The following is a 24,000-nucleotide window of genomic DNA, read 5'->3' as shown; positions in this document are numbered from 1 at the left end:
AGTCCTGTTTTCTTCGTGAAGAAGAAGGACACGCCCCAGAAAAGACTGGTGGTGGATTTTCGCCTCTTAAACAAGATGACCAAGCCTTCTGATTTCCCCATGCCCAGGATTGACGACCTGCTAGCGACGGTGCGCAAGGGACGCGTGTTCACCAAGTTGGACCTGCGAGGTGCGTACAATCTCATCCGCATGAGGGAGGGCGATGAGTGGAAGACAGCCATGTTCACGCCTCTGGGCACCTACGAATACAGAGTGATGCCGTTTGGATTGCAAAACGGTTCTCACTGTTTCCAAGCTTTCATGCATCATGTGTTGGCGGGACTCCTTTACAAGAAGTGCGTCTGCTTTCTGGATGACATCCTGATATTCTCCGACTCGCAGCAAGCCCATGACCAAGATGTTCTGGAGGTGCTGAGGAGGCTGCAGCAGCATAGACTGTACGCCAAACTGGAGAAGTGCCAGTTCGACACGACGGAGGTGGATTTCTTGGGTTACAAGTTGTCGGACAAGGGGCTAGCCATGGACAGCGCCAAGGTTCGTGCGGTGTTGGATTGGAAGAGCCCGCGCAATCGGAAGGAGGTCCAGCGGTTTGTCGGCTTCGCCAACTTCTATCGCAAGTTTATCAAGGGGTTCGCGATGCAGACGGCGGCCATTACGGACACGCTTAGCTCCAAGAAAAAGAAATTCATCTGGACGGAGCAGGCGGAGCAGTCCTTTCAGGCACTCAAGCGTCTCTTCGCGTCGGAAGAGCAACTGCTGCATATCGACCCCAGCAAACCGATGCGGGTAGAGACGGACGCGTCCGATAGAGCAGTGGGAGCTGTCCTGCTGCAAAGGGACCCACAGGGGGTCTGGAGGCCGGGAGCGTTCTACTCCAGAAAGCTCAGCAAGTCGGAGCAGAACTACACCATCTGGGACAGGGAGTTGCTGGCCATTCATGCAGCTTTCAAGGCATGGAGGCACTTCCTGATCGGCGCCAAGCACACGGTGCAGGTCTGCACGGATCACAAGAATCTGGAGCACTGGCGCACGGCTCAGTTCCTGAACCAGAGGCAGATACGTTGGGCGGAGTTCTTTGCTGACTTCAATTTCCGAATAGAGTACGTCCCAGGCGACACCAACGTCATGGCGGATGCACTGTCCCGCAAACCGCAATACCTCGAAGAGGCGCAGCCAGCGGCAGCCATGCACATCTTCGCGCCAACAGCGTGGGCGTGCGCTTCAGCCACAGTAGACCTGGATGCGGTGCGGCGGGCGTTGCAGGACGACTCCTTCGCGCGGGCGAAGATGGCAGAGGTGCACAAGGGCACGGCGAAGGGCGACGAGTTCCAGATACGAGACGGCTTGCTCTTACGTAAAGGGGCCATCTACGTGCCGGGAGACGAACTTCGCGCCAGGGTACTGCAGCAGCTGCACGACGCACCCACGGCCGGGCACTTTGGCACGGAAAAAACGGTGGAATTAGTCGCAAGGGACTTTTGGTGGCCCAGACTGAGAGGGGAAGTCGCGGACTACGTTGCGAGGTGCGACACCTGCCAGAGGGCCAAACCGGTGCACAAACCACCGGCGGGACTGCTGGAACCGCTGCAAACGCCGTTTGAACCGTGGGAGAGAGTGGCCCTGGACTTTGTTACGGATCTACCCAGCTCGAGAGGCAAGACAGCTGTACTAGTGGTGGTGGACTTGTTCACCAAGATGGCACATTTCATTCCGTGTGCGAAGGTGGCCACGGCGGAACAAACCGCCAAACTGTTCATAGATCACGTGTTCAAAGTGCATGGTCTGCCGCGGTCTATCCTGTCCGACCGCGGGCGCCAGTTCGTCTCGAATTTCTGGCAGAAGCTGATGAGTTTTCTAAATGTCAAGGTCGATCTGGCATCAGCAAGACACCCGCAGACCAACGGGCAAGCAGAGAGGGTCAATGCCATCATGCAGCAGTACCTGAGATGCTATGCCAATCAACAACCTGCGACCTGGGTGGATTACCTGCCGCTCGCCGAGTTCGCTTACAACAACACGAAGCACGTGTCCACAGGGGTGACGCCGTTCTTCGCCAACAATGGGAGGCATCCCAGAACCTTCCCGGGTCGGGAGAGAGTGGGGGACGGAGAACCACAGACGGCGGACGCGTTCGCGTCAGAGTTGCAGGCGGTACACGATCAACTCAGACGGCAGCTGGAGCTAGCTAAGCACGCCTACAAGGTGCAAGCTGACAAGCACAGGCGGGTTGGCGAAGAGATCCAAGTGGGAGACTGGGTCTGGTTGGCAGCCCACGCAGTGCCGACCAGGTCACTAGCCAAGAAGAAGTTGGGGCACAAGCAAATTGGTCCGTACCAAGTCGAAGCACAGATCAACCCGGTAGCCTTCCGACTGGCGCTGCCGGAGGGTTCCAGAATGCATCCGGTGTTCCACAGGTCGGTGCTCACTCCCTACAAGGCACCTCACAGATTCCAGGAGCCAGGGACGGCACCGAGTCCGTTCCGGGAGCGGACGGAGACGCGAGGGGTGACGCAGCAAGACCCCATCAACGAGGTCACGGAGATTTTGGACTCCAGATGGGGAGAAGAGGGAGTCGAATACCTCCTAGCCAGAGAGGGCACCCGGGCCAGCGCCAATAGCTGGGTGCCAGACTACGCTTTGGAGGAACCCCTGCTCAAGGACGAGTTTCATGCCCTTTTCCCACACAGACCCATGCCAGCGAGCTTCTTCGACGACTGGCTGTTCACGCCCACACTTTCTTCCAGCACGTTCCATGGATTCGACTCGGACGGGGAACCCGCACTGAGCACCCGTTCCCCAGAAGGATCGCCGGCGGGTTCGGCGTCAGACACCTCGTATTGGTGGGACGATCGACCGGAGGAGCAATGGCGCCGGAAGTGGCTGGAGATGCCAGGTCGAGCGACCGACGCAGAGACTGACATGGACGTGTTCGGGGAGGACCTTGGGTTCGAGCACGGCGGTACAGAGATGGAAGCGGAACAGGTCAACGTCGGCGACCGCGAGGAGGAAGACTCGGAGGTCTTCAGTTGGCGGCCAACCACGGGGAGCGAACTGTATCCGGCATTCCCTCCCGTGATGATGGAGCACCCAGCACCCACACCTGAAAGCGGGGAGGGGGGAAGGGGGGGCTTCGAGGGGGGGATGGATGTCAGGGGTTCAGGAGCAGAGACGCAGAGAAGGGAGGAAGCAGAGAGCGAGGGGGAGGAATCCGAAGGGAAAATGAGTGATGATGACGACCCGAGATCTCCAAGCCTAAGCAGTGAGTCAGAGGACTCCCAAAAGGGAGCCCCAGTGAGCAGAGCAAGGGGGGGATCCGGGGGGACACCCCAGGAGGAAGGGAACAGAGGAGATTCAGAGAGCAGCAGCTGGAAGTCGGGACCCACGCTCATAACTGAGGGCGGCAGCAGCTGGAAGTCGGGACCCACGCTCAAGACTGAGAGCAGCAGGGAGGAAGGTAGCCAGGCATCGGGTTCCGGAGGCTGTCAGCAGGAGGGAGGGCACGAGTCAGGGGTGGTCACGCCCTCCTCAGAGAGCGAGGCAACGGTTAAGAGGAAAGTAGAGAGTTGGGCGTGCGCGCCAAGTTCAAATGCAGCGGAAGCTGGAGCAGTAAGCAGCCCGGAGAGTGAGCCAGGTCCTAAAGCCCGCCGCAAGGAGGCAGAAGGATCAGGGGGGTCAGCGTCAGAGGAGAGTAGAAGGGAGGAGGCCCAGGGGGGCAGAAGGACCCAGAGACGTAGGGAGAGGCGAAGGAGGTGGAGCAAGGCTAGGGTATTAAGCTGGTGTGCAAGAGGCGGGGACTCAGACGGGTCTTCGCCGACCTAGGGCAGAAGGTGTAGAGCTGCACGCTGCAGTTCGGAAATGAAACCTGTAACCTAATAAAGACTCTTATAAAGTGAACGCTGGCAGACTTGGTCCTATGTGAGCTGGGACTGGGTGGCAGCTCTGACAGTAGCGATAATTTTTGTGGACGCGGAGAAAGCCTTTGATAACATTTGTTGGACCTTTATGAAGAAGAATCTTCAAGGGATGGGGGTAGGCCAAGGTTTTGAAAACGGTATAGGTGCTATATACTCTAAGCAAAAAGCAAAGCTGATTGTTAACAATGTGGTAACGGAAGAGATTCCTATAGAAAAAGGTACACGACAGGGATGCCCAATATCACCCTTACTTTTCATAACAGTCCTGGAGGTCTTGTTAAACATGATTAGAGGGGACCAATTGGTTAAAGGTGTTCAGCTCGGAGCAAAAGACTATAAATTAAGGGCATTTGCAGATGACTTGGTATTGACTTTGCAACAGCCAGAGACTAGTACTAAAAGAGTTTTAGAACTCATTGAGAAATTTGGTCAAGTAGCAGGATTTAAACTGAACATGCAAAAAACCAAAGTGTTAGAGAAAAATCTAACAGGAGAAAAAGAGAAGTTTCAGAGTGAAACAGGTTTAACAATAACAAAAAAGGTGAAATACCTGGGTGTGAACTTGACTTCTAAAAATGTAAACTTATTTAAAGACAACTACGATAAATGTTGGACAGAGGTGAAGAAAGATCTAGAAATATGGTCAAGGTTGAGACTTTCCTTGTTAGGCCGAATTGCTGTCATTAAGATGAATGTATTGCCTAGAATGTTGTTCTTATTCCAGACACTCCAGATTTTGGATAAGATGGACTGTTTCAAGAGGTGGCAAAAAGACATATCAAAATTTGTCTGGCAGGGCAAAAAGCCCAGAATAAACTTTAAGATTTTAACTGATGCAAAAGATAGAGGGGGTTTTGCCCTGCCGGACTTGAGACTTTATTACGAATCGGCAGCTTTTTGCTGGCTGAAACAATGGCTACTTCTTGAGAATACAGACATTTTGGATCTGGAAGGGTATGACAATAGATTTGGTTGGCATGCATACATATGGTATGACAAGGTAAAATTGCATAAAGGCTTTAAAAACCATATTGTAAGGAAAGCACTGTATAATGTTTGGATAAGATACAAGGATTTACTGGAAAGTAAAACTCCCAGGTGGTTATCACCAATGGAGGCTAAGGAGTCAAAGAAGCTGAATATGGAGTCCAAATGGCCAAAGTATTGTGAAATGTTAGAACAAGATGGTGAAAGAGTTAAATTGCAGAGTTTTGACAAATTAAAGTCTAAGGTACGAGACTGGCTCCACTACTGTCAGATAAACGAGGTATTTAAACAGGACAGGAAAATAGGTTTCCAGATGGAGAGGTCGAAAACAGAAACAGAATTGTTAGAACCCAGTACTAAGAACTTGTCGAGAATGTACAATTTGCTGCTGAAGTGGAATACTCAAGATGTAACAGTAAAATCAGCTATGATTAAATGGGCACAAGACATAGGTCATGACATAATGCTTGATGACTGGGAACAGTTATGGAATACAGGTATTAAGTTTACAGCTTGTAATGCATTGAGAGAGAATATAATGAAAATGATCTATAGGTGGTACATGACCCCAGTCAAACTTGCAAAAATTTATCATTTGCCCAGTAACAAATGTTGGAAATGTAACGAGACCGAAGGTACCTTCTACCACCTTTGGTGGACCTGCCCGAAGGTAAAGGCCTACTGGGAAATGATCTATAATGAAATTAAAAAGGTCCTTAAAGGGACATTTTTGAAAAAGCCAGAGGCCTTTCTCCTGGGCATGGCGGGCCAATTGGTGTCAAGGAAGGATAAAACATTTTTTATGTATGCTACCACAGCGGCAAGAATTCTTTTGGCAAAGTACTGGAAGACGCAGCAGCTACCCACTCTGGAAGAATGGCAAGCGAAGGTGATCGAGTATATGGGAATGGCAGAGATGACCGGCAGAATCCGTGATCAGGGGAGTGAGACGGTGGAAGAAGACTGGAAGAAATTTAAAAAATATCTTAAAGACTGTTGTAAGATTGATGATGGCTGAGATGTTATGGTTATAAGAAGTAGAGAATTGCAGCTGTAAATCAAGAATTTAAAGAATGTAAAATGAAAATGAGTGAATTAACTGATTGAAGGGTTGCTGAGAAAAGGTTAACATAAGGATGCAGAAAAAGGGAGGTACGGGGAAGTCCGGGAAATAAGGTGTATGAAAACAAGTTAAAGAAATTATACGTGTTTATTTGTTTGTATGTTTTGTATTGTTTTGTTTTATTATTTGTTTTATTATATGTTTGGAAAACTAATAAAAATTATTATAAAAAAAAACAGAATCACCCCCAACCAAAGCAAAAAGGTGCTTTGGGTTCCATCAACATAAAAAGAAGATGATAATGCTCTGATTGGGCTTATTTCAAATTGGTGTTTTTGGGGTTAGAATGCACATTCACCCAAAAAATTGCAAAATGACATGTTTTTTATCAGCCGAAATAAGCATAGGTGTTTTGGTTCCATCTCAATAGGAGGAGGACAAATCAGCTTGGATTGTTCGTTCGGTGGTCATTCCCCCTGAGCCTAACCCTAACCCTAACCCTAACCTTAACCCTAACCCTAACCCTAACCCTAACCCTAACCCTAACCCTAACCCTAACCTGAGCAAAGCGATGTATAATAAGCCCAAACAAAGCCAAACAGGTTGTTTTGGGGTCCAGCTACATAGAAAGAAGAATCTTGGATTTCGCTTATTTCATGTCGTGTTCTGTGGTGTTCATGCACATTGACGCCGAAATCTCAAAGTGTGTGTAATGAGACCAAAATAACACAACACTGTCTTTTTGCTTCCATGTGCGTAGAAAGAAGATGAATAAGCTTTGATTGGGGTTATTTCAATTCGCATGGTGTTTTTGGGTGTGCACCAGAATCACCCACAACCGACTCAAAAAGGTGTTTGGGGTTCCATCAACATAAAAAGAAGATGATAAAGCTCTGATTGGGCTTATTTCAAATTGGTGTTTTTGGGGTTAGAATGCACATTCACCCAAAAATCACAGAGTGACATATTTTTTTTCTGCCCAAATCACTCATACGTGTTTTGGTTCCATCTGAATAGAAAGAGGACAAATAAGCTTTGATTGTTCTTTCGGTGGTCATTCACCCTAACCCTAACCCAAACCCTAATGCTAACCCCAACCCTAACCCCAACCCCAACCCTAACCCTAACCCTAACCCCAACCCTAACCCCAACCCCAACCCTAACCCTAACCCTAACCATAACCCTAACCCTAACCCTAGCAAAGCGAAGTGTAATAAGCCTAAACAAAGCCAAGCAGGTTGTTGTGTGTTACAGCTACATAGAAAGATGAATCTTGGATTTCACTTATTTCAAGTCGTTTTCTTTGGTGTTAATGCACATTAACCTAGAAATCGCAAAGTGTGTGTAATGAGACCAAAATAACACAACACCGTCTTTTTGCTTCCATTTGCGTAGAAAGAAGATCATAGAATCATAGAATCATAGAATCATAGAGTTGGAAGAGACCACAAGGGCCATCGAGTCCAACCCCCTGCCAAGCAGGAAACACCATCAGAGCACTCCTGACATATGGTTGTCAAGCCTCTGCTTAAAGACCTCCAAAGTAGGAGACTCCACCACACTCCTTGGCAGCAAAATCCACTGTCGAACAGCTCTCACTGTCAGGAAGTTCTTCCTAATGTTTAGGTGGAATCTTCTTTCTTGTAGTTTGGATCCATTGCTCCGTGTCCGCTTCTCCGGAGCAGCAGAAAACAACCTTTCTCCCTCCTCTATGTGACATCCTTTTATATATTTGAACATGGCTATCATATCACCCCTTAACCTCCTCTTCTCCAGGCTAAACATGCCCAGCTCCCTTAGCCGTTCCTCATAAGGCATCGTTTCCAGGCCTTTGACCATTTTGGTTGCCCTCCTCTGGACACGTTCCAGTTTTGAATAAGCTTTGATTGGGCTTATTTCAATTCGCATGGTGTTTTTTGGGTGTGCACCAGAATCACCCGCAACCGAAGCAAAAAGGTGTTTGGGGTTCCATCAACATAAAAAGAGGATGATAGAGCTCTGATTTTTTTTATATAAATTTTTTTATTGGTTTTACAGATTTTTTAGGACAATACAAACATATAAAAAGACATACAAACACGTATAGTTTCATAACCTTTTTTCATAAACTGTGTTTCTCCGACTTCCCCGTACCTCCCCTTTCTGCATCCCAATGTCCAAAAAGTTTTTAGCAACTCTAAATACATCTGTCAGTCCTCTGTCCTCTTACTCTTTTCTTCATCTAATCTTATTTCGCTGTAACCCTTTCTTACTCAGACCTCGACATTCTAACGTTCAGCAAGTTTATAATAGTCCTTAAGATAAATCTTAAATTTCTTCCATTCTTCTTCCGCCGTCTCCTTTCCCCGATCGCGGATTCTGCCAGTCATCTCAGCTAGTGTCATATAGTCCATCACTTTCATCTGCCATTCTTCCAAGGTGGGTAGATCTTGTGTCTTCCAATATTTTGCGATGAGTATTCTTGCTGCTGTTGTAGCATACATAAAGAAAGTTCTATCTTTCTTTGACACCACTTGGCCGACAATGCCCAAGAGAAAGGCCTCTGGTTTTTTAAGAAAAGTACATTTAAGTACCTTTTTCATTTCGTTATATATCATTTCCCAGAAAGCCTTAATCTTCGGGCATGTCCACCAAAGGTGATAGAAAGTACCTTCAGTTTCTTTACATATCCAACACTTATTATCAGGCAAATGATAGATTTTTGCTAGCTTGACTGGGGTCATGTACCACCTGTAAACCATTTTCATAATATTTTCCTTTAAGGCATTACATGCCGTAAATTTAATACCGGTGTTCCACAACCATTCCCAGTCAGCAGACATGATGTTATGACCAATATCCTGTGCCCACTTAATCATAGCCGATTTAACTGTTTCATCTTGTGTATTCCATTTCAACAGCAAATTATACATTCTTGACAAGTTCTTAATATTGGGTTCTAACAGTTCGGTTTCTAATTTCGATTTTTCCACCTGGAAGCCAATTTTCCTGTCCTGTTTAAAGATCTCCATTATTTGGAAATATTGAAGCCAATCTTGTACTTTAGGTTTCATTTTCTCATAGCTTTGTAATTTCAATTTATCTCCCTCCTGTTCCAAGATTTCCCAATATTTCGGCCATCCGACCTCCATATTGAGTTCCTTCACTGCCTTAGCCTCCACGGGTGAGACCCATCTAGGGGTTTTGTTTTCCAACAGATCTTTATATCTTATCCAGACATTGAACAATGCTTTTCTAACAATATGGTTTTTAAAGGCCCTATGCACCTTAATTTTATCATACCATAGATATGCATGCCAACCAAATGCGTTATTAAAACCTTCCAAATCCAAAGTGTCTGTGTTCTCGAGGAGCATCCACTCTTTCAGCCAGCAAAATGCTGCTGCTTCATAGTACAATTTTAAGTCCGGCAGGGCAAATCCCCCTCTTTCTTTAGCATCTGTCAGTATTTTAAATTTAATTCTGGGCTTTTTGCCCTGCCAGACAAATTTCGAAATATCTTTCTGCCACCTCTTGAAACAGTCCATCTTGTCGAGAATCTGCAAAGTTTGGAACAAAAATAACATTCTAGGCAATACATTCATCTTTATCACGGCAATTCGGCCTAACATTGACAATTTCAAATTTGACCATATTTCTAGATCTTTTTAAATTTCTAACCAACATTTTTCATAGTTGTCCTTATACAAGTTCAGATTTTTTGATGTCAAATAAACCCCTAGATATTTCACCTTCTTAACCAATGTCAGTCCTGTCTCTTCTTGAAATTTCTCCTTCTCCATGGCTGTTAAGTTTTTTTCTAAGACTTTCGTTTTTTGTTTGTTCAATTTAAATCCAGCTACCTGGCCGAATTGCTGAATTATCTCCAACACCCTTTTCGTGCTAGTGTCAGGCTCTTGTAAGGTCAATACTAAGTCATCTGCAAATGCCCTTAACTTATAGTGTTTATCTCCGACCTGTACACCTTTAACCTGCTGGTCATTTCTAATCATGTTCAGCAACACCTCCAGAACTGAAATAAAAAGCAGTGGGGAAATAGGGTATCCCTGTCGTGTTCCTTTTTCTATCCTGAGTTCCTCAGTTACCACATTATTTACAATTAACTTAGCTTTTTGTTCAGAGTATATCGCACCCAGACCATTCTCAAATCCTTGGCCTACCCCCATCCCATGAAGATTCTTTTTCATAAAACTCCAAGAAATGTTATCAAAGGCTTTCTCCGCATCCACAAAAATCAGCACTGCTTTAGTGTTAATTTTCACCTCTAGCAATTCCAAAATGTCTATTATATTCCTTACGTTGTCTGATAGGTGTCTTTTGGGGAGAAAGCCTGCTTGGTCCTTATGAATCTTCTCCATCAACACTCTTTTAAACCTTTTTGCCAAAATGTCTGCAAAAATTTTGTAATCCACATTAAGTAATGATATTGGGCGGTAGTTCTTAAGTTGAGTCTTTTCAGATTCTGTCTTTGGTATGAGTGAAATATACGCTTCTTTCCATGATTCTGGTGCCCTTTTCCCCTCTAAGATCTCATTACAGACTTCCTTTAACGGATGAACCAGCCACTCCTTCAGAGATTTGTAATATCTGGAAGTCAATCCATCTGGCCCTGGAGATTTGCCCAGTTGCATGTCTTGAATGGCACCCTCTATCTCTTGTTCTGTTATTCTCTGGTTTAGATCCACCTTGCTTTGATGAGAGATCTTTTGTAATCCATATTTATTAAGGAATTTATCTATATCCTCTTGATTTTGTGGTCCTTGAGAATAAAGTTTTTTAAAATAACTCAAAAAGCAGTTTCTGATCTCGTTAGGTTTAGATATGTTCTTTCCATCCACTTCTAGGTTAGTAACTGTATTTAATTTCTGTCTTTTCTTCAATTGCCATGCCAGAAGTTTGCCGCATTTATCCGCCGATTCAAATGTCTTTTGTTTCATTTGTTTTATCTTCCATTCAATCTCTTGGTTCATCAATTCCATATATTGTGTTTGATACAACTTAATCTCTCTCAAGATCTCCTGAGACTTCGGTTTTGATCTTAGTTTTTTCTCTCCTTCTTTTATCTTTTCCAAAATCTTTTCCTTCTTCTCACTCTGCTTTCTCTTTTTAATTGAGTTTTGTTGAATCAGAAATCCTCGCATCACCGCTTTACTTGCGTCCCAGATCACTCTTTTTTCCACATCGGCCTTTAGGTTTATTTCAAAGTAGTCCTTTAAAGTTTTTTGGGCCTTCATGTGGATCTCTTTATCTCGAAACAGGGTGTCATTCATCCTCCATCTGAATTGACCAGTTTTTGTAATTTTCATTTCCATCTTCAAGGCATTATGGTCGGAACAAGTTTTAGGGCAGATTTTTATTTTCTTGATCTTTGGAGCCATCCCACTAGTGACCCAAATTTGGTCAATTCTGGTCCAGGTCATCATTGCTTGGGAGAAGAAGGTTCCCTCTCTCTCCAGGGGGTTCCTTGTTCTCCATATGTCTATTAAATCCATATTTTCCATCATCTCAAAAAAAGTCTTCGGAAGTCTCCCTTCATTGGAAATTGTCAGTCTTTGTGCCTTGTCCATATTTGTGGAGACTACACCATTCATGTCTCCCATGATTATCATATTGTAATCCAGATAGTCCGTCAAAGTTTCATGGAGTCTCTTGAAAAATTCCGCTTTGCCTTCATTTGGTGCATAAATTCCAACTATTAAGTATTTTTCTCCTTGTACTTGTATTTCCACTGCGAGGTATCTTCCTTGTTCGTCTTTAAACATCATTTTTGGGGCCCATTTCTCCTTCACGTAGATCACAACTCCTCTTTTCTTGACTTTATCCGATGAGATGAATTCTTGTCCTAATCTTTTATTTATAAGTAATTTCCTGTGTGTTCTGGTTATATGGGTTTCTTGTAAGCAAATCAAATCCAATTGTTCTCTTTTCAAAATATGAAATACTTGACGTCTCCTCAAAGGCATGTTCAGCCCATTACAATTCCAACTGAGGAATTGCAGGGCCATTTTGTTATTTTTTTGTTACTCCTCCGACCGCTCCAAGTTTTTGCTCCTCCTCTGATGGGGCTGAGTCAAGTCCATACGATAAATTAAGGATGTCTATTGCTCTCTTTTGTTCTGCGATTGGGTCCACCGTTCCCTTCTGTAAGTCCTCTTGGTTTCTTTCCAGGAATCTTTCTTTGTCTTGTATGGTCTTTATTTTCACCTTCTTTCCCTTATAGTCAAAAGACAACCCTTGTGGGAACTCCCACCTAAAAGGGATGGTGTTCTTCTTCAGCAAATAGACCAAGTCCTTGTAGAAAGTTCTCAGCTCCAAGATGTGTTTAGGAATATCTTTAAAAATCTGTATAGATGAGTTTTCAATTTGCAAGGCCCTTCCGTAGTGTAGTCTTAATATTTTGTCTCTTTCTTCCCTCGATCTAAGGGTGATCAAACAATCCCTTGGGGTCTTTCTGTTCTGTCTTCTACCCAGTCTAAATGCTGTTGTTATTTTAATTTCTTCGTCCTCCAGATCTTCCCAAAAGTCAGCAAACTCTTGTGTTAAATACTCCGCTAAATTTTCTCCTTCGCTCTCGGGGATCAGTCTTAATTTCAGATTCCTTTCCTTTTTCTGTAAGTCCCACAGAGCCAGGGCTGTATCATGTTCTTCCACTTTTTTAGCAATCGGTTGCAAGTTCTGTTGCGTCTCTCCAGCAATGGTTCTGGCTTCCTCTGCAATTTTACGTGTTGCGGAATTTTCTTGAGCGAGCTTATTTATAGATTCTGTGTTTAAGTCTAATCTTGCTGATAGCTCCGTTAATTTCTGTGTATTTTCTGTGGTCTGCTTCGTCAAGTTCTCCAGAGACTGATTTATCTTGAGAAGCGCTTGTGTCACTGACTCCATAGAGGCAGCTGTCACTTTTTCTTGTCCAGTTGTTCCTGTAGGAGTCGCACCGGTAATTGAGCCTCTTTTCTTTTGTTGTTGTTGCTGATGTTGCTGCTGCTTGGCTTTAGCTCTTGTGGTTATCTCTTCCGCTGAGCCACTCATGCTCCAAGGTCATTCCCAGGGGAACAGTCCCCTAATGGAAAATTCCACAGTCCTAGGCTTTACAACTATTACTTTAGCCCTCTAGGGAGAGCAGCCAAAAAATAAGTAAGGAGACGCAAAAGTTTAAAAACAAGTATAAACAAGTATATCAGGAGGCTTGTAAAAGTCTTTTAAAGTACTTTTCCCAATAGATACAGTTTCAGCACATACCAGTAAGCTGTAGCAAACAGAGTCCCAAAACTTTGTATCAACAAAGACTTCAACTATGTAACTTTCCCAGAAGTTAGAAACAGTTCAGTGTTCTAATATCTTATGTGGCAGTCCACTTCAGGGCAGTGAGGCAGCAGAAGGGTTTTTCCTCTTTAAATAGATCATGCAGCTCTAAATGTCCTTTTTTTCCCCTCCCCTCTGCCCTGCTTGCTAGAGGGGAGATCTAAGTTCAATGTCAGGTTTAAATGTTCAAAAAGAAGGATAGCTCATACGGATGCAGCTTTAAAGTTCCGTTGCTTTAACTGTCATGCAGTCAGGGGGAGGCAGACTTCCTTGATTTTTTACCTTCCCCGTTTTCAGCCGAATTTTCTTTTAGAAGGTTCCAAATAGCAATTAATCTTACTCACAGGTTTTTTCCAGTCCAAATTTGCAGGAAGGAATCGGCGCTCTCCGTCAATGGCGACGCGGCTTCACCCTGCGGGCTGGGTAGCGACTCTCAGCACCGCGCTCTCCCGATGCCGTTCCGTAGCCTTTAAAAAGGCTCTTTCTGTGGTAAAGGGGGGGCGCTTTTGGTGCCCACCGAGTCTCCTTGTTCACAGGCTTCAGCGCCTGTGATTTTAGGGGTCCCCCGCTTGCCGTAGCGGGTCAGACCCGAACTCGCAGGGCAGTCCCTCTCCGGAGCTCGGAGAAAAGGACCGCCATTAACGCTGGCGCCGACCGGAAGTCGATAAAGCTCTGATTGGGCTTATTTCAAATTGGTGTTTTTGGCATTAGAATGCACATTCACCCAAAAATCACAGAGTGACATATTTTTTATCTGCCCAAATCACGCATAGGTGTTTTAGTTCCATCTCAATAGAAAGGGGACGAATAAGCTTGGATTGTTCTTTCAGTGTTCATTCACCCTAACCCTAAACCTAAGCCTAAGCCTAAACCTAAACCTAAACCTAAGCCTAAGCCTAAACCTAAGCCTAAACCTAAGCCTAAGCCTAAGCCTAAGCCTAAGCCTAAAGCTATGCCTATGCCTAAGCCTAAGCCTAAACCTAAGCCTAAACCTAGGCCTAAGCCTAGCAAAGCAAAGTGTAAGAAGCCTAAACAAAGCCAAACAGGTTGTTTTGGGTTCCAGCTAAATAGAAATAAGAATCTTGGATTTTGCTTATTTCAAATTGTGTTCTTTGTTGTTAATGCACCCAAAAATTGGTGTTTTTTGGGTGTGCACTAGAATCACCCCCAAAGAAAGCAAAAATGTGTTTTGGGTTCCATCTACATAAAAAGAAGATGATAAAGCTCTGATTGCGCTTGTTTCAAATTGATGTTTTTAGCATTAGAATGCACAGCCACGCAGAAATCGCAGAGTGAATGCTTGTTATCAGCCGAAATCAAGCATAGGTGTTTTAGTTCCATCTCAATAGAACGGGGATGAATAAGCTTGGATTGTTCTTTCAGTGTTCATTCACCCTAATCCTAACCCTAATGCTAAGCCTAACCCTAGCAAAGCGAAGTGTAAGAAGCCTAAACAAAGCCAAACAGGTTGTTTTGGGTTCCAGCTACATAGAAAGAAGAATCTTGGATTTGGCTTATTTCAAGTTGTGTTCTTTGGTGTTAATGCACATCGACCCAGAAATCGCAAATTGTGTGTAATGAGACCAAAATAACAAAACGCCGTCTTTTCGCTTCCATATGCGTAGAAAGACAACGAATAAGCTTTGATTGGGCTTATTTCAACTTTCATGGTGTTTTTTGGGTGTGCACCAGAATCATCCCCAACCAAAGCAAAAAGGTGTTTTGGGTTCCAGCTACATAAAAAAAAGATGATAAAGCTCTGATTGGGCTTATTACAAATTGGTGTTTTGGGGAAAGAATACACATTCACCCAGACATCGCAGAGTGAAATGTTTGTTATCAGCCCAGAAATTGCAAAGTGTGTGTAATGAGACCAAAATAACAAAACTCCGTCTTTTCGCTTCCATATGCGTAGAAAGAAGACAAATAAGCTTTGATTGGGCTTATTTCAATTCGCATTTTGTTTTTTGGGTGTGCACTCCAAACAAAGCAAAAAGGTGTTTTGGGTTCTGTAGTGGTTGGGAGTTACTCGTGCGTAATCCTGCCCCGTTTGAGCATTAACCAGGATTGCCTGGTTAAACCCTCCGGACTGCACAGCCCATCTCAGCGTGGCTGCCCTTAGTCACTCGTAGAATCTGACTGTGGGCGTTTCTTAAAGCGCTGCCAACATAAGAGTTGTTTGACGCCCAATCGTCTCCGCCTCTCACTGCGCGGGAGTCTCCTGCGCAGGGTGGGCGTGGGCAGTGGGGGCTTGGGCTCTCCTCACTAACTTCCAACGAAGAGTCCTGGAGCCCCTGCACCTCCCTGTCCCGTTGCTCTCCTGGATCCCTGGTGTTACTCTCATTCTCTTCCCCTTCTTCCCAGCTGAGTCTCCCCCTAGCGCTGGGACCTTCTCCTGCAGAATCAGAGACCCTCTCCTTCTCCCGTGCCTCTGATGTCAGTTCCCTGACATCCACCTCCCTCCCAGGGCCCCCTTCACTCCCCCTCCGACCTGTGGGCTCTATTGTAGCCTCTTCTCTGGTCGGTGAGCCAAGGAAACCCCGGAATGAGCTGTCCTCCTCATCTGTGGGCGCGAAAACCTCTTCCCACCTGCTAAGGTTCCCACCCAAGGAATGACCCTCCCAATCCGATTCTTCTTCGGATTCTGAAAACCCTTCGAAACTCTCTTCCTCCTCTGTGGTACCGAATTGTTCCTCCCAGAATCGCTCTAAGGGCTGGGGCTTATCTGGGAACCGTCGGTGGAACACTTCTACCATATGCTCGTCGGCAACTGCCTCTGCGGGCACCCACGTGTTTTCCGACCAGGGCTCTCCTTCCCACACCACCAAGTACTCCACTTGCTGACCTCGCCACCTTGAATCAACTATCTCTGCGGCCGAACTTTGGTGTTCCCTTTCTTCTACCTGTGGTGGTGGCGTGACTTCTACCTCCCGCCCCTCGAATTTCCGCCCCTCTCTGTGTGGTGAGAGTAAGGACCTGTGGAACACGGGATGTATTTTCATGTTGTCGGGCAACCTGAGCTTGAACTCCACGGGGTTTATCTGTTGTATAACTTCAAATGGCCCCAGTCGTCTGGGCTGCAACTTCTTGCACCCTCCCTTAAAGGGTAACCCTTGAGTGGACAGCCACACGCGATCCCCCACCCTTATGGTTTCCCCTTCCCTTCGGTGTTTATCTGCTTGCTTCTTGTAATTGGCTTTGGCCCTTTCTAGGTTCATCTTGAGCTGTTGATGTAACGCTTCCATTTCTTCCACAAACTGTTCAGCTGCTGGCACACTCCAGCTCTGTTCCTCATTACCCGGGAATGCCCGGGGATGACACCCATAATTGGCCAAAAATGGACTCATTCCTGTGGATACATGTTCAGCGTTATTGTACGCAAATTCTGCTAATGCTAGTTTCTCTACCCAATCATTCTGCCTCTCGCTTACGTAGCAGTGTAAGTATTGCTGGAGTACGCTGTTTGCCCTTTCCGCTTGCCCATTGGTTTCTGGGTGTTTCGCTGTCGAGAAGCTGACTTCGACTTGCAGTAGGCTCATGAGCTTCCTACAGAACTGGGAAGTAAATTGTTTTCTGAGGTCTGAGAGAACCCTCAAGGGGGCGCCATGCAGCCTGAAAATGTGTTCTACAAACAACCGTGCCGTTTCTTCCGCCGTCACCGCATGTGAGCAAGCGATGAAATGGCACATTTTGGTTAGCAAGTCGACTACTACCATCACTGCTGTTTCCCCCCTTGATTTGGACAAATCCGTCATGAAATCAATTGACACCACCTCCCAGGGTTTGTTGGGTGTGGGTAAGGGCTCCAGCAAACCCGCTGGTACCGTGCATTCCCCTTTGGCCCTCTGGCAGCGGTCACACCCTCTTACATATTCGCATACATCTTCCCTCACCCGTGGCCACCAAAATTGTCAAGTCACCAGCATCATGGTTTTGTGTTGCCCAAAGTGCCCTGCTGTGGGGGTGTCATGTAGTTGCTTGAGTACCCTTCTTCTTAGAGCCTCCCCCGGTACGTACATCGCCCCCGGTAGTACAACACCCGTTCCTCCTCTTCGAACCCCTCTGGTGCTCCCCTCCCCTCTTGGAGTTCCCTGATTTTTGTTCGTGCGAATTCATCATCCCTAGTGAGTCCTGCCAGTTCTCTCGTCCCCACTAGAGTACCCCCACACACCCATCGGTCCTCAGGTATGATGTGTCGGGTCTCCGGCGGCCCCTCTCCTTCGAAGTACTCTGGTTTCCGTGAGAGAGCGTCTGCTCTCACGTTTTGCTCGCCGGGCACATACTGGATTTCGAAGGAAAACTTGGAAAACTCCTGCGCCCAGCGAATCTGTCTCTGGTTGAGCACCTGTGCTGTCCTCCAATATTCCAAGTTCTTGTGATCTATGCAGACCTGGATCTTGTGCTGCGCCCCTATCAGCAAATGGCGCCACCGACGAAAGGCGGCGTAAATTGCCAGCAGTTCTCGGTCGTACATGGTGTAGTTTTGTTCCGACTTGCTCAGCTTCCTCAAGAAAAAGGCACACGGTTTCCATTCTTGCTTGTTCAGTCCTGGCTGCAACAGAACCGCCCCGATGGCTCTGTCTGACACGTCCATCTCCAACCTCAGTGGTTTCTCCAAATCCACATGTAGTAATTGTTCTTCCAAAGCGAATGCCTTCTTCAATCTTTCAAAGGATTGCTGGGCTTCCTCCGTCCACACAAACTTTCTTTTACTACTGAGACAGTCCGTGATTGGGGCTGTCAAGTGTGCAAAGTTCTTGATGAACTTCCTGTAGAAATTGCCAAAACCTAGTGTCAGGGGCTCAGGAACAGAGGTACAGGGGAGAGAGGAAATGGAGAGCGAAGGGGAAGAATCTGAGGGCAGCGTAGGGGAGTATGACAGTGGCCCGAGAGATTCCATGAGCTTCTCCAGTGAATCAGAAGATTCCCAGAAGGAGGCGCCGATGGTCAGGGCAAGGGGGGTCCCAGGGGGGACACACCAGAAACAAGGGGCCAGCGGGGACTCCCAAAGCAGCAGCGGGAGATCAGGACCAGCTTCCCCACCAGAGCGTAGTGGGGGGAAGAGTCCCATGTGTCAGGGCCAGCGTCTCCTCCAGCAGGGAAAGAAGATGAGTCAGGGCTGACCACGCCTCTATCGGAGAGTGGGGGAACGGAGGGGAGGTCAGGTCCAGCTAGCCTCCCCGAAGGGGGAAGCAGTGACAGGAGCAGTGTAACGGTCAGGAGGAAGGTTGCCGGCTGGGCGCACGCGCCAAGTTCGAATGTACAGGCGCGTGGGACAGCAGAAAACCCGGATTGGGAACCAGGTCCTAAAGCCCGCCGGAGGCAGGGGGAAGACTCAGGGGACTCAGCGTCAGAAGAGTCTAGGAAGGGCGAGACCACAGCTGACAGGCGGAGCCAGAGGAGGAGAGAGCAAAGGAAGAGGTGGAGCAAGGCTAGAGTCTTAAACTGGTGTCTGGGGGGAGGAGATTCAGACGGAGCTTCGGCGGTCTAGAGTTTCAGACGTAGAGCTGCACGCTGCGGCTGTGAAAGCGAAACTGAACTTCAATAAAGAGTTTTGTATATAACAACGAACCGGCGTTGGTCCTTTGTGAGCTGGGACCTCGGGCAGCTCTGACAACAGAAGAAATTGAAATATCAAAAGGGACTAGACAGGGCTGCCTGCTCTCACCTCTGCTGTTTATATTGGTCTTGGAGACCCTCTTGAACTCAATTAGGAAAAATGAAAGGCTAAAGGGGGTGACGGTAGGCCAAAATGAATACAAAACTAAAGCTTTCGCCAACGATTTGGTTATAACGGTGGAAGATCCGATGACTAGTGTAAAGGAAGTGTTAGAGGAAATTGGAAAATTTGGTGAAGTGGCAGGCTTTACATTAAATAGGAAAAAAACTAAAATTCTAACTAAAAATATGGAGCAATCAATGATTGAGGTGTTTCAGCAGCAAACGGGAATTGAAGTTGTCAAAAAGGTAAAATATCTGGGAATTTGGATTACACTGAAAAGTATTGATTTGTATCAGAATAATTATGTCCCGACATGGAATGGAATTAAGAAAGACCTGGAAGGATGGGGAAGGTTAAAACTATCCTTTTGGGGTAGAATAGCAATGACCAAGATGAACGTGCTACCCAAAATACTATTTTTATTTCAGATGATCCCAATATTAAGAGGAGTTAAAATTTTTAAGGAGTGGCAAAGATCGATTTCAAGATACATCTGGCAGGGCAAAAAACCGAGAATTAAATATAAATTGCTAACGGATGCAAAAGAGAGAGGAGGATTTGCCCTGCCAGACCTGAAGTTAAAATCAAATCAGCAGAAGACCAACAAAAGTTTGTGAACGACCACGGAGAGGACCTTCAGAAAGGGATTGCAGGACCTGAGGCTTGGCCACCACCACATCCCATACCTACACCCTCGGGTCCAGAAGACCAAAAGGAGGAGACGCCACCACAAGACTAACAGATTGATCCAGGATGTCTCTGCAGCTTCTCAGCTGGAATATTAATGGAGGGAATTCCCCGGAAAAAAGGAGAAGAATATTTCATATATTGAAGAAAGTTCTCCAGATATCAATTAAGTCCATATTGTCTGTCATTTCAAAAAAGGTTTTCGGTAGTCTTCCGTCTTTTGTCACCATTTGTCTTTCTGACTTGTCCATATTTGTCGATACCACTCCATTCATATCTCCAAACATAATAATATTAAAGTCCATAAAGTCCAGCAACGTCTCATGCAGTTTCTTATAAAATTCCGATTTCCCCTCATTTGGTGCATAAATCCCTACTATCAGGAATCTCTCTCCTTGAAATTGTATTTCAATAGCCACATATCTTCCTTGATCATCTTTAAAAACAAATTTAGGTGATAAACTTTCTTTTGCGTAAATCACCACTCCTCTCTTTTTAACTTTGTCTGATGAAATAAATTCTTGACCTAATCTTTTATTAATTATACTTTCCTATGTGTTCTAGTCACATGAGTTTCTTGCAAACATATCAAGTCCAATTTTTCCTTTTTCAATAAGTGAAAGATTCTTTTCCTCTTGTCAGGGGAGTTCAGACCTCGAATGTTCCAACTTAGTACCTGCAGAGACATTGTGTGGTTATTCTGTTTCCCCTCCGACTGCTCCCAATGCTTGTTCTTGATCTGTGGGTAGTATCACTTCTGGTTTGTCCAATCCCAGTGGTAGCTTTGTTAGGTCCAAAACTCCTGGTTTTAACTTTGGTTCTTTTCCCTCTGCCTCTTTTTGTAAATCTTCCTCGTGATCCTTCAGGAATCTCACTTTGTCCTCCTCTGATCTTATCTTCACCTTTTCCCCTCTGTAAGTAAAAGACAGCCCCTGGGGAAATTCCCACCTGAAGATGACACTTTCTTCTTAACAAGTTCACCAGGTCTCCGTAGTTAGCTCTGAGGTCCAATAGATATTTTGGAATATCTTTAAAAAATTCTATCCTCGAATCCTCTATTTCCAGTGATTTCTGATAATGTAGACCCAGTATTTTGTCCCTCTCTTCTTTGGATCTGAGTGTAATCAAACAATCTCTTGCCTTGTTCTTTCTTCCCCCTTTATTCCCTTTGCCAAGTCTGAAGGCTGTCACTATCTTAAAGTCTTTCTCTGGATCAAGGCCCCAGAATTCTTCAAATTCCTCTGTAAGAAAGTCACTCAATTTGCCTTCTTCCAAATCCGGTACCGCCCTGATCCTTAAATTGGCCTGTTTGTCTCTCAATTCAATTAAGGACAGTTGTGCCTTATGGTCCTCTAGTTGTTTATTAATTGGCTGTAATTTTCCTTCTACCACCTGGACCTTTTCTTTTGCTTCCTCGACAATTTTCCTTGTCAATTTAGATTCCTGCAACAATCAATCAATGGCATGAGTATTGGAGCTGATAGTTGTGGTATTTAAGTCAATTTTAGCTGACAATTTTTCCAAAGCTCCAAATATTTTGTCTAATGATGCATTTAATGTCTCTTCAGAGCCCGTACTTTTTACTCCAGACTGCCCAGTATCTTCTTTTTCTAGGACAGGAGGTGCTACTATTGATTGCCTTCGTTGCTGCAGTCTAGTTTTTATCCTTGTAGGCTGGGGTTTTTCCTGATCCATTACTTTATCTTTAAAATTCAAGGTCACTCACACAGTTCAAATTTCTTTTCTGGTGGGAAAGTTTCCAGGCCAGCTGTAATGAAAAATCCCCAGCTATATCTCAGGCCTCCTCTAGGGGAGCACCTTAGCAACAATGATATTCCAAAGTAACATATCTGCATGCAAATTTAGACCATGAAGTGTTAATGAGACCACCCCCTGGGTTTGAAGAGGGGAATGGTGCAGTCTGGCATTTTAAAAAGGCTGTTTATGGTCTCAAAGTGGAAGGTGTTGGAACCAGTGTTTAAATGAAGCCCTTGTAAAACTTGGTTTTAAAAGGAGTGTGGCTGATCCATTCCTGTACACCAAGGGGACAGGCAACAAATATCTAATGCTCTTAGTCTTTGTTGATGATTTGCTTGTAGCAGGGAGTTCCACAGATGAGATCCAGAAGCTCACAAGTCAACTGGAAAAGAGGTTTAAGCTTAAAGCCTTAGGTCCTGTAAGCAATTACTTGGGAGTAGAAGTAAGGCAGGAAGCTGATGGAAGCTTCCTATTGAGCCAGAAAGAGAAAATTCTTTGACAGTTTGGCATGGAAAACTGCAAGCCAGTTCAGACTCCCATGACACCAGATTTCCCAAAGACAATGTGTGATGATGAATTTAATCAGCCTGAGTTGTATCACTCAAAAATAGGATCATTGTTGTTTTTAAGCCAGAGGTCAAGGCCAGACATTGCATGTGCTACAAATGTTCTGAGCCAACGTGTATCTAAACCCAGTACTGCCGATTGGTGTGCTTTGAAAAGGCTTATCAGATATCTAAAGGGGACATTAAATGTATGTTTAAAGATATCTAGTACACAAGACAAAAAACTAGAAGTATTTGTTGATGCAGACTGGGGAAGCTGTGTAGCTACTAGAAAATCTACAAGTGGAATGGTTTTGATGTTTGCCAATTCATAATTGGATGGAAGTCAAAGAAACAAGGATTTGTTGCGACCTCATCCTGTGAGGCAGAATATGGGAGCCTGTTGCTAGCATGCAATGAAATCATGTGGTTTATACAGATACTAAAAGATCTAGATTGTAAAGTAGATTTGCCTATCCAAGTGTATGAAGAGAGCCAATCGTGTATTGCATTAGCGGGCTCAGAAATAATGAAATCCACATCAAAACATATTGCTATCCGTCATGCAAATGTTAGAGATTGTGTACAGAATGGGGTAATCAAACTGGAGTATGTCAATCACATTATAATATTGCTGATTTGTTTACCAAGCCTTTGCCAGCAACATGTCATAATGAATTAATGACAAAACTGGGTTTATGTATATAATGTATGCATGTATTGTTTCTTTTGGAGTTTTTCACATTTAAGAAACAGAAGGGGTGCCACGGCTAAAATGGCCGCTGTTTCTTTAATGCTTAAAAAAGCTGGGTCAGCATAAGTCAGCGCCCTGCACCAGGTTGTATATATAGAGTGAGAAATGTTAGCTTGGTGTTTAGTTGGTTGGTTGGTAAGTATAAAAGCAGAAAGTACTCTGCAAGGATACCTTTCTCGTTGACTCTTTTATGCCGACAAGGGTCTGAGGACCAGGCTGAGGCAACAAAGGGAGGTCAGAACCTTTTTTTTTTTTAAACACGAACACTTCCTTCCTTCCTTCCTTCTTTCCTTCCTTCCTTCCTTCCTTCCTTCCTTCCTTCCTTCCTTCCTTCCTTCCTTCTCTCTCTATTCCCTTCCTTCCTTCCTTCCCTTTCTCTCTTTTTCTCTCCTTCTCTCTCTCTCACCCACTCCTTCTCTCTCTCAATCCCTTCCTTCCTTCCTTCCTTCCTTCCTTCCTTCCTTCCTTCCTTCCTTCTCTCTCTCTTCCTCTCTCTACCTCCAACTAACTCTCTCTCTCTCTCTCTCTCTCTCTCTCTCACTCTCAATCTGCCTCTCTCACACACCTCCTTCCTTCCTTCCTTCCTACTCTCTCTCTCTCTACCTCTCCCTTCTGCCTTCTGTCTCTCTCCCTTTTCTCACTCTCTTCCTTCCTTCCTTCTCTATCTCTCTCTATCCTCTATCCCCTTCCTTCCTTCCTTCCTTCCTTCCTTCCTTCCTTCTATCTCTCCCTCTCTCTATCTTTCTCTCTCTCTCTCCTTCCTTCTTTCCTTCATTCTCTTTCTCCTCCCTTTCCTTCTTTCCTTCCTTCAATCCATCCATGCATCCATCCATCCATCCATCCTTCCTTATTTTCTACATTCTTTCCTTCGTTCTCTCTCCCCCTTCCTTCCTTCCTGCCTGCCTGCCTGCCTTCCATCCTTCCTTCTCTGTTTCTCTCTCACACTCCCTTCTATATTTCATTCCTTCCTAATCTTTCTCTCTCCTTCCTTCCTTCCTTCCTTCCTTCCTTCCTTCCTTCCTTCCTTCCTTCCTTCCTTCCTTCCTTCCTTTCTTTCTTTTCTCTCTCTCTGCTTCTCCCTCCCTTCTCTCTCCCTCCCTTCTCTCTCTCTCTTTCCCTCCCTCCTTCCTTCCTTCTCTTTCTCTCCCTTTCTCTTCCTTTCTCTATCATTCTATCTCTCTTTCCCCTTCCTACCTACCTACCTTCCTTCTTTTCCTCTTTCTCGCTCTCTTCTCCCTTTTCTCCCTTCCTTCTTTCATTCTCTCTCCCTC

Source organism: Podarcis vaucheri, assembly GCF_965113315.1.
Source record: "Podarcis vaucheri genome assembly, chromosome: 5".
NCBI classification, from domain to species: domain Eukaryota; kingdom Metazoa; phylum Chordata; class Lepidosauria; order Squamata; family Lacertidae; genus Podarcis; species Podarcis vaucheri.
Note: the sequence above shows the minus strand (reverse complement) of the source record.